At 40.3% G+C, this 12,058-nt stretch overlaps 1 protein-coding gene across 1 annotated transcript in view; it reads right to left on the bottom strand.

Annotated features, from left to right (window-relative positions):
• The window catches only part of STARD13 (StAR related lipid transfer domain containing 13), a 255,721-nt gene extending 244,628 nt beyond the window's left edge, over positions 1–11,093 (bottom strand). Inside the window, exon 1 of the mRNA XM_072993776.2 lies at positions 9,712–11,093. The gene's annotated coding sequence lies outside the window, so the exon portion shown is untranslated. The remainder of the gene's footprint in view (positions 1–9,711) is intronic.
• Positions 11,094–12,058: the final 965 nt, after the last annotated feature.

Here is a 12,058-nt window from a genome sequence, read left to right as displayed (position 1 = left end):
GAGAGTCAGTACCCCTGAACTCAGTGAAACGTCTCTCCACATAGACATGCACTAGATCATATAATTAGTTTACCAGAATACAGTAAAATGATTCATTGAAGTAAATGGCAAGAATCCAGAGCCAAAGGTAATGTGCAAATTCAAAGCTGAACAGCTGCCCCAATAACTCATTTTTTATCTTGTACGGGGGGGGGGGGACACACATTAAATTTTGAGTGTTATCAGGTGCTCAGCCAGTCCTGCATCAATGTGACAGTGCTATGCCAGCTGTTAAGGTATGTTTGGCTGCAGTACAAGTATGATTTGGCAAGTCATCATGGTCAGCTGAGGACAAAAAAAAAGAGACAGTTATGTGAAAGAAAGAAAATGACAACCATATGGCACCAATATTATGCTAATACATTAGGTCTGGGGCTTTATTTGGTTAAGTTAATTGGAATACTCCACATTTACAGGCAATTTAATTATTGTGTAATTTTATATCACGTTAAGTTTGATCTTCCATATTTTAGCAACTGTAAGTTTTCCATTTGAAAAAAAAACAAAACCTAAATAAAGCTACTCAGATAGAGACACAGCAGCATAGGCTTGTGGCTATTATGGACATCACTGCCCTGTCTCTTTTATCTGCATATATTTCATCATGATTATTTTAATGTAGGCTCTTTTTACACTGCTTAATGGGCTATGGACTAGAGTTGGCAGAACCAAAGTGAATCTAAGAAAATGAGGCTTCTGTACCGATACAGTCCTTTGCAAGCACAGCGAAGAACAGGCAACTTCATGCCCATGTCACTGTACTCTGTGCCCCTCAACATGTGCTACAAAAGGCTTGAAGTCAGTTGCCCCACATGTTCTTGATACTGTCTGTTATTGGGTGAAAATTATATATACACATGTGTTAATTGCACTGTGGTGCTTCTGACAGGAACATATTAAAAATATTACACTGCTGCACTTCATTAAACAATACTTTAAGAATTACTTTTTTCAGTTTCCTCATACTCATCCTCCTTTTCAGAAGAGATTATAAAGTGTGTTGGTAATATAGCTATGAGCTGCTACAGCCTCAGTGGGCTGGAGCACCTGGTTGAGAAACTGAGGCCAAGAGTTCAGATGTCCTGTGTCTCCTGAGAGGGAGCCAGTTGAGATCATTCAGAGTGTGTGGCTGATGGAGTCACATGCTCTGCCACCTGTTCTGTCATAGGCAAAGTGAGAATCCTAGAGCTCCAACAGAAGGAAGTGCGAGGAAACCACCCCTGAGGACTTTGTGCCTGGAAGACCTAGGGAGGGTTGCCATAAGTCAGTATAAACTTGATAACATTTGACTAATTATTAATAGTATACATCTAAACACTTAGCCATTATAAATTTACTCTTTTTAAGAAATATGTGTATTTCTCTTTTAAATTATTTTCAATTATTTATTTATTTGCATTTGTTTCATTGCTGCCTTTCCATGTACTATGGCCGAAGTTGCTAACAAGAAAAGAGATAGCAAATCTTCACAAATAACATAGAATCATAGAAATTATAGAAAAGTGACGTTGGAAGGGGCCTACAAGGTCATTAAGTCCAATCCCCTGCCCAATGCAGGAATACAATCAAGGCATATCTGTCAGGTGATTATCTAAGTTTTTCTTGAATGCCTCCAGTGAGCACTCACCAACTCCTGAGGTAACTGGTTCCACTGTCCTACTGTTCTAACACTTAGGATGTTTTTCCTGATGTTCAACTGAAATCTGGCTTCCTTTAACTTGAGCCCATTGTTGTGTGTCCTTCACTCTGGGATCATTGAGAACAGATCCTGCCCCTCCTCTGTATGACAACCTTTCAAATATTTGAAAAGCGCAATCTTATCACCTCTCAGTCTTCTTTTCCCAAGGCTAAACATGCCCAATTCTTTCCTCCTTTCCTCATAAGGCTTGATCTCCAGTCCCCTGATAATCCTTGTCACCCTTCTATGAACTTGTTCCAATTTGTTAGCATCCTTCTTGAAGTGTGGTCCAGAACTGGACACAATACTCAAGGTGAGGCCTAACTGGTGCTGAATAGAGGGGGACTAGCACTTCGCAGGATTTGGAAACTATAATTCTATTAATGCAGCCTAAAATAACATTTGCCTTTTTTTTTTAGCCAAATCACACTGTTGGCTCATATTTAGCTTATGATCTATGACAGAGGTCCCCAACCCCCAGTCCGTGGCCCAGTGCCGGTCCATGGTCTGAGCCGGACCGGGCTACCAAGACAGACCTCCCACCCCACCCCTGCACGCACTCACCCACGCAGCCTGTTTACGCCTGCGCGCACGCTCCAGCATGCCTGTCCGAGCGCCACGCCGCCATTTGTGCATGTGCACAAGCGCAGGGGGTCTCCCGACTTCCCCAGCCAGTCCGTGGACTGAAAAAGGTTGGGGACCACTTATCTATGACAATTCCAAGACCCTTCCCACTTGTAGTTTTCCTGAGCCAGGTATCCCCCATCTTGTAACTGTGCAATTGGTTTTTCCAAGGTGCAGTACTTTGCACTTATCCCTGTTGATTTGCATTCTGTTGTTTTTGGCCCAGTGCTTCATCCTATCAAAGTCATTTTGAATTTTGTTTCTGTCTTCTAAGGCAGAGGTACCCAACCTTTTTGGGACTCTGGACTGGTTGGGGGGGTGCAGGCTCCAAGCGCACAGAGTATTGCCCCTGCATGCATGCGCACAAGCATGACACACCCACTCATAAGCGTGACACACCCACCGTGTGTGCAGGCGGGGGTGGAGATCCATCTCCATGGCCCAGTTCCAGAAAGCCCATGGACCGGCACCAGGCCACAGACCAGGGGGTGGGGACCCCTGTTCAAAGGTATTAGCTATTCTGCCCAATTTTGTATTATCTGCAAATTTGACAAGCACTCCCTGCACTCCATCATCCAAGTCATTAATAAAAATATTGAAGAGCACCGGGCCCAGGACTGAGCCTTGGGGTACCCCATTTGATACCTCCTTCCAGTTAGAACATCACAAACAGGTGAAAGCATATATTGTAAGATTCTGGTTCACAAGAATTTATCATCCAAGTCAGGATGGGAAAACTGTTATTTTTTCTTTTCCTCAGATTTGCATTGTTTCCATATCAAGTCCTTTCCATGCTGAGTATGAAGACATCTGTAAATAATAATCTTAGAACTGCAGAGCTGGAAGAGACCCTATGGATCAACATCTAGCTCCACAGCCAGAGTACTGAAGTATTTATACCACACCCTTCCCCTCAAGAGGACCCAAAGTGAGAATTTTTCAAAAATGATCTGAGATGAAAACCCTTTTCACTTTGCATTGCTAAATTCAACAAAACCATGTGGGTTTTGCCCTCCATGCACATATTAAAGATGAGGAGCCTATTAGGAAAAAAAACCCAAACAGACTACAACCCCAGTTCAATATTAGCATGTTTGAATACCCAGGGATTCAAATATTTTCAAGAGATTAGTACTCAAAACCTTGTGAATCATTTTTAGTTTCTACTTGAAATTTTGAATTTCTTTACCTTCTTTCCATCATGCATTGGAATCAAAATGTGAATTTTTGTAATTCTTTGTTTTGGTAAATTACAGTAGAAGATCACCTAAGATGAAAATATTACCTATTCCTACATATGAGACAATTATATTTTAAATAAGTAGATTTACAGGAAGAAATTTCTCACAGCAGGATTTCAGGAAGCTGTCTACAGTGCCACTGTAGCATGAACCACAGATCTGGTCTGCAAGCAATGGCACAACTAGCCTACCACCTGTAAGTGATAGTGGGCACTCCTGACTACACCCACTACAAGGAACAAAGGGACGCCAAAGTACCAACTACATATTGCTCTCAAGCTGCTAACTTGTTCATGAGAAGTGAACATCAGCATGATACATCTGACCTAACAGCGAAAGACTGTATTGAAGAATGGCTAGTTATCTAGTGGTACAGTGGAGTTGGGGGTCAAAGCATCAATATACTGTACATAACATGTAAGTGAGGGTAATTATAAGTATTTTGTCCCTCTTTATCTAAGTACTGGGGATAAATGTTTCTGTGTTTCACTGGCTGCGCTTTTAGAGGCTTCCATGCCCTGATAAAGGTTTCTAATTGCACAAAGGCTTTTAGAGGTGTTCAGCTGAATGTTCTTTAAAACTTTCTTTTGATCCTTGTGCTCAATATATGAAGTTCCAAAGAGTGACTGCACATATGGAGATGCCTGTGGTAGGGGTTCACATGTGCATAGTCCCTATATATTTAAATTTAGCATCACATGCTCCAGTTAAGCACATCTGTTAATATTACTTAGCATGATATTCTGGATAAATAAATTTTTCAATTAATTTCAGAGGCAGCCCCGTTCCTGTATGATATAACTATTGACTGATGATCCATCTTAGTTTTATTCTAAAAATTAATGGCCAGAATCCTACCAGATATTTATGTTCACACATAAGGAATCACAGAGCTTGTTGTGGCTTAGCAAGGTGCTGGATGTGCAAATGAAGCATGACCAGGTGTGCAACCACCATAGAATTGGCTGTAGCAACTTCAGCAATTCCTTTTGCATGCACAAAAATATCCAGTCAGATTATGGTCACTATCCTTCAAAGGGCTGCTTAAGAACTGGTGAAAACCTCTCATTCTTTTACATAAAACCAATTATGCAGCTGGTAAGATATTTCATGCCTTAAAGTAATTCCTATCCTGATAGCTCAGGTGTGGAGCTTTCTTTTCTGAGATGTACGGCTTTGGGCTCTCCAAATGTGATTTCCTAATTATTTGAGAAAGGGGTCCTCCTTCCTGCCTCTCTTCCATATAAATTCATTTCTAATATTGCCTCACATAAACATAATCCTCTTCCCAACATGGCCTTATCTCTACAGTTCTGAAGGATGATATCATTTCTAGGAGCTGAGTTGTCTAGGCAGCAAATGTATTACCTCTTGGTATCCTCTGGGAGAAAAGTCAAGTGTGAGGGAGGGAGAGAGAGGCACCGTCTCGATGATAACACCTGTCAGCATGGCTATAGCATTACGTATTTTTCAGTGTCTTAACCTGTAGAGGCAAGGAGATCTGAAGACTGAGATCGTAATAGAAGACAGATTGCCGCAGGGATCTAAGACGTCAGTGGTATAGAAAAGGCAGTTCTGTCCACTTGAAACACATTGGGTAAGCTGACAAATATCTTAAAAATCACACCATCTGGCAGAAAGCCATATTGTGCTTTCAGCAGTGAGATGTGATATTCTAAAGCTGTACACCTCTACTGGATCAATTTCCCAGCACATCTACATTTCAGATGATATGATGTGCTATCTGCTATACAAAATTCACACCCCTTGAGCCATCTCTGCTACTCCTCTCCACTTAATCTAGCCCATAATAGAAATTAAATCAAACAATTAAAACTTGTGAAAACTTGAGGGCTATAGCATCTGCCCTTACCAAAGTCAAACTATAGTGAATGCATTCTAAAATCTGATCCAGAAGATTCATACACACTTATTTCCCTTCTATCCTGACAGTAAAACTACAATAGCAACAAAGTGAATAAATAACAATTCACCTCTTTTCGTGATACTAAAAGTCTGCTGCCTGAGGTGGCTAACTCATAGTGAATGAAATTATGTTGCTTAGCATAGCATGTTGCACTAGAATAGGCCTATTGAATCAGTTGGGATTGGGTGAGTCAACTCTTCCATAACTTCCATCGACTGAAATGTCTAGTAGGCGACTACTAAGTCTAATGTGACTTACTACGCTGAGCAATAGGATTTCATCCAGCTCTAAGTAGGATGTGAAGATTATTCGTATAATTCCTTGTTCTCATTGACACTGCAAAACACCTCAGTGAGAAATTCCTAAAACTTGTATCCATAACTACAAGAAGATAAGAACTGCTCTTATTTGTTAGATTCCTAAAATTTGCACACAATGTCTATGCAGCAATAAATCTAGTGTTCTTTCTGCATAAGAAATAAAATACAGTACCTACCATACTCAGCAGGCATAAATGGACTGGCTAATTTCTTGGAAAAGACACAAACAGCTAACCTAACACTTTTGATTCATACAAGTCCTTGTAAAAAGGCAGCAGTGACTGTACTTTTGCACAAGATAGGTAATTTGTGCACAATACAAAACTTGCAATGAAATATCAAATTGTCAATATATATATAATTCTCTCTTGCAAGGTGTTTTTTTAAATTCCTCATCTTTTCCTGTGACGATGGGAGAAGCAAGTCCTCAGGATGGAAGGTTTCCTCAGAAACAATATATTGTTGTGAATCATAACATTTTCCAGTACAAAATATTTTATGATAGCTTTTCCAATTTCAGTGGAGATGCATAAGCTTTACAGAAAACATGCTCCTAGTCTGTGTCAGTAGAGATTGACATTGCTGACTACATATTTGGGATCCCTTTTGGGGAATGGGCTCTGAAGACTGTCATACTGTAATGAGCACCTGCATTTTAAAATTTCATCACCACACACTACTGAAGATGATACTCTATCCCCCAAGCAGGAAGCCATGCAAGCTAAGCTCGGAAGACCTCAGGGTATTTATAACCCTATAAAGCACTTCCCGGGACATGGTGGCGCTGTGGCCTAAACCACAGAAGCCTTTGTGTGCTGCAGGGTCAGAAGACCAGCAGTTGTAAGATCAAATCCACGCGACGGAGTGAGCTCCCGTTGCTTTGTCCCAGCTCCTTGCCAACCTAGCAGTTCGAAAGCATGTAAATGCAAGTAGATAAATAGGTAGCACCTCGGTGGGAAGGTAAACAGCATTCCAAATCTAAGTCGCGCTGGCCACGTGACAACGGAAACTGTCTTCAGACAAACGCTGGCTCCACTGCTTGAAAACGGGGATGAGCACCGCCACCTAGAGTCGGACACGGCTGACTAAAATGTCAAGGGGAACCTTTACCTTTACCTAAAGCACTTCCCAAATGGTCTTTCATTATCACATGACTTTTCAGGCAATAATTATAGGTAATTATGTTAAATGTCCACATAGAAAGTCTGCAATCTCTGATATAAGACACAAACAATCTAAAACAATCCACATAGCCTACTACAGCTTAGTGTTAATATAGGGGACTCATATGTACCCTAGTATGCATTAAAAGAATACAAAAGGGGTTTATGCGGCTTTGTAGGCTATATCTCTGTAGAGCATTCTAGCTCAACTGGATTGCCTATTTTATAAATTATTAATGGTTTTATACTGCAATTCAGTATAAAACAGAGAAAGTGGTACCATTAATGTGCTTAGATGCTGCTGTTTGTTATGTAGTATAACAGTCAATTTGAAAGTTCAGGGGTTCATCTTGACTTTGCATTTGTCTCCTGGGAAAAACTAACACAAAGATTGCCACCACTGGTGGCCAGTCTGATTGGACCCTGCCCCTAACCAACTGGGTGTCTACTTTTTATTTTATTTGTATGCCGCTCTCATTAGTGTCACAACACTACTCTGGGCGGGTTACAACACATAAAATAGAAAACAAAAATGAAAATAGAAACATTAAAAAGAGCAACAATAATTTTAATTCTATTTGATTTATTTGATTTTTATCCCGCCCGTCTAGATTATGTCTACTCAGGGCGGCTTACATCATACATACAATAACCCTAACAAACTACTTGATGTGCAGTGTGAAGGGTCGTTGTCCTTCAATGCCGTGCCAGTCGTGAAAGTAACTTGGTTGGGGCTTCCCTGCCTCCTCATGTTGATCAATCTGGCAAGGGGGTGGGATGACAAGCCTCCCTGTTCAGCTGCTGATTGGTCAGCAGTGCAGGGAGGCAGGGAAGCCGCCCCCTGCTACTTCCATGATTGGCATGGCACAAAGAATCATTCCCAGCTGCTGTGAATATTGTAGTTAAGCTCAGAATGAAGAAGGAACTGTGAAAGGGGTTGCAGATGATGTCATGGCCTTTGCTGCTCAGAATGACCTAGGACTTCAAGCCTGTGAGCCCTGACTCCAGTACACCAGTGAGGTCATATTGAGGAGATTGTTGTTAATCACTCATTGTCCTCTTGGTGCTAGCAGATCTACTGGTTGAAAGAGAAGGGTAGAGACTTCCTAGGCAAAGGGTGAAATAGCAGCTCATTATCTTATGAGCCAGTGGTTCCCAGCCTTGGATCCCCTGATGTTTTTGGACTCAACTCCCTGAAATCTTGGCCAACCCAGCTAGCAGTGAAGGCTTCTGTGAGTTTTAGTCCAAGAACATCTGGGGACCTAAGGTTTGGAACTAATCTCCTAAAATCAGGTGATCTGGGGGAGTATTCTAGAGAAACTTGAAAACACACAAACTGGTATGCTGAGCCAATGTGTAGCATATAATCCCCATAAAACACTGTTCTCTTATAACTGGTGAATGACAATGTAGATTATTCTATATACTGAGATAGGCATGCAGCACACCTGGTTCCAACAGACTCCATTGTGTAATCAAAATGTATTTTTTCCTGGGGGGGGGGCAGGGAGTCAAATTGCCACTCCAGGAACGGTGATTCACCTTTTAAACAAATTGTAATGCAGCTCTGCAATATTTAACCACCCCCTCCAAAAAAACACCATAAAATTTTCCAAAACTGGAAACAGATTTCTGACCACTTCCTCCACTTTTTTCTTCTTCCATATTTTGGCTAGTCCCTGTGGCTTTCAGAGGATCCTGGCAGCAGAAAATCCCCCCCCCACCTGATGAATTTTCCTATTCTCACTATATGTATATAGCATGGGGTGATGGGATAATTAAAATCCATACACAGTGTCCATGCTGAAGTACTTCCGTTCATGCATAGAGTGTGTTGGGGGAGGTGGTGAAGCCCCAGTCCTAGTAAATGTTTAAAAGCACCAAGATACTAGCATGTCTTGTGTAATTAGGGTTCAAATTATTATCTGTGAAAGCTAATCCTGAGTATTAGGATTCTCAGAATGGTTGGACAAAAACAGGAACTACTTTAGACTTTTGGACCCAGGGATATTAAGTTGAGAAGGGGGAGGAGAAATATAGCTAATTCTGAATTCTTTTAAAACATCTTTCAAAATTTTGAATAATGTTTTTCACTGTACAACATAGCTAAAGGGTCATATTCTGCGTCATTTTATTACAAGATCAAATCTGAAGGGTGATGAGCTGTGGTTTTTCAAACTAATTTATCCTACCTACTATTAATTAGCCACATTTCCTGTTCCTCATATTAACCAGATATTTTTCTCTTAAGCATTCTCAGTACAAGATGACACGATTCACCGACTTCTTTCTCATACATAAACAAGTGACTCCAAATTGCCAGAATCTGAGAGAGAGAGAGAGAGAGAGAGAGAGAGAGAGAGAGAGAGAAGGCATTTGCCAGGAAACCCTATGGGGATTTCCCCCTCACACACATACACACACAAACCCCTGGACTAGCTCTTCACAGAAACTCATTTTGAGATGACACAAATTAACCAAATCCTCTTCTAAGGAGACCAATTATACTTATTCAAAAGAAGATAAAGGTTTTGGGGTACAGAGAAAGAAGGGTGAACACCATTTTGCCCAGTTGTAAATTGCCAGCACAAAGGTAGCTATTAATTTTTTCAGACTGTTTAAATTTGCATCCATATTACAAGCAGTCCTCCTCCAAACAGAGAAAGCAACAACTAAGTAATCACATTAAACTTTATGAGAAAGTATGAAAACATCATACCTGACAAGTGAAGCAATACCGCTAGGCTGCTTCTTAGAAACAGAACTTATCTCCTCAGACTGGAGGTTTCCTTTCTTTGCATACAAATAGATCCTGTCATAAACAGCCACACACTGGTTTGTGAAAGAGCCAGCCTCCTCTTAAAGCATACACCAATGAGAAGAAAACTGGGGAAGCACATGAGAAAAGAGAAGCAGTTTCCAGAGAAGCCCAGGGGGGGAAGGGAACCTGTTTCTTCTCTCACAAGTGCCTGTCTCAGCCAACACCTGTCCTTTCTTACTGAAATTCTCAATTAACCTTGACAACTGTGTCATTGTGTTTTATGTGCTGTCAAGTCAGTTCCAGCTTATGTTGACTGTAGTAAGGTTTCCAAGGTATGTGAGTTATTTAAGAGGTGATTTTACCAATGCCAAACCCCAGTGAATTTCCATGGCCAAGTAAGGACTTGAACCCAGGCCTTCTGAATCCCAGTCTGACATACTAGAATGGGAGAAGTCACCTATTCCTGTACTGTTCTTCCACATAATCAGTAACAATTTTTTAAAAATACTTTTAGTTAGCTATACTTCATACTTGTTAAAATCAATGGGACTTATTATTCATGGTTACCTTTTTGCACTCCTGTAAATGGGATTAAAGCATGCATGGAGGCTGTATTCAACTCACAATACTTACTTTTGGCATAGAGAGACCTTTAGGAAAGATACTGGCCGAAATCCTGTTGCTTATTGTATTGAGTCGCACTAAAGTCCATTGAATCAGTGAGGATCTGATGATTCAACTCCTATGTAAGTTCCATTGATTCAATGGATCTTGTCTAGAACAACATACTACATTAAGCTACATGATTTCAGCCGCTGTATAACTGTTTCCTTTCTTTTTTGCCTCACATTTTTCTTTTAACACATTTTACTTTTGGATGTTGTTTTTGCTTCATCTTTTCTTGGCTTTCTTTCTTTTTTTTTATCTTTACATGCTTGTAACGGGTAGCCATGACCTCACCTGTCCGTCACAGCTGGGCAGTGAATCATCAGCCAATGGTGTGACGGAGGGTGGAACTGAAGGGGAGGAGCTGGTATAAAAAGGGGGGTGGAAGAGTGTGTGAGGGAGATTGATTGAGATCTGGAGAGATCTAGTGTGTGAGAGAAAGGGGCCTGCGTGCCTGAGTGTCAGTGAGGGAAAGTCTGTGTGAGTTAGCGTTTTAGTAACCGTGATTGACAACTTGATTCTATACCAGTGATTTACTCCTTTTATTTTGTACAAATCAATAAATACTTTATTTTGTTTGAAGAAACCCTTGTCCTTTTGATTTAAAGGAAAGGTTGGTGGCAGCAAGAGTGTTTAGTGGCGTGGTGGGCATTCTGAGAGGCCTGAGTAGAAGGTGACCTCAGAGTGGCTCAGCCACGTTACAATGCTGATTTTAGAAATATACTGTAGCTACATGAGCAGGTACAGCTTACCCTGTCATCAATATAAAACTGGTATGTTAGAAACAATTTATAATATACATATTATATATGGCAGAGATATCTGTTGTTACTGTTCCACATAAAAGGAATGGATGCTGACAGAATGGACTAAACTGTATGTGGAAACGAAGGAAGGAAATGCATGTGATTTATATATTTACAAAATCTACAAACTACGCCTCTATTCCAAAGTGAATTGCATGGGTTTCAGCCCTCATTCCAGGCCTTGTAATGATGGATAAATTCATTCATAATCCTCACCAATTTTGTCTTCTGAGCACCAAAGAAAATGCTGCAAAATTTGATGGATTTGATTTGATTTGTCTGAAGTCTATCGGTTAAAACTTAAAATTCCACAAAACCCGACATAACTATATAGCAATACTCAACTATAAAGTGTAAAATTCATACAAAAAGAAAAGAAAAATTACAGTATCCTGGAGATTCCTTTATTAAAGGCAGCTTTGAAAAATTCTATTTTTATAAATTTCCTAAACATAAGGAGGGAAATTAAATTTTCATATTTGAATGAGGATCATTCAGCTGTTGAAAATATGCTGTTAGCATATAGGGCAAATCAAGGCCCATACTTTAAGACAAATCCCGTAAATAATTCACAGCTTGATTTTTTTTAAAAGGCAGAAATACATAGAGGCTATTATTAAACTATCTAGTTATCTTGCTTGATGTTACTATACCTGCCCAGAACTAAAGAGCAGGTCATATGATTGAGGATAGCATTTTACTGCTGATGAAAAGCTGGTAATGAAATCTAATTCTAGTGAAGACCAAACTAAATAATACATGCAGTATAACCTGTCATTCAAAGAGGGAATTCCTGAAGTGCTGATTGTATGGGATTGCCGTACCTTTTCTCA

This window comes from Pogona vitticeps, chromosome 3 (assembly GCF_051106095.1).
Source record: "Pogona vitticeps strain Pit_001003342236 chromosome 3, PviZW2.1, whole genome shotgun sequence".
Classification (NCBI taxonomy): domain Eukaryota; kingdom Metazoa; phylum Chordata; class Lepidosauria; order Squamata; family Agamidae; genus Pogona; species Pogona vitticeps.
Note: the sequence above shows the minus strand (reverse complement) of the source record. Positions and strands in the feature narration are given on the sequence as shown.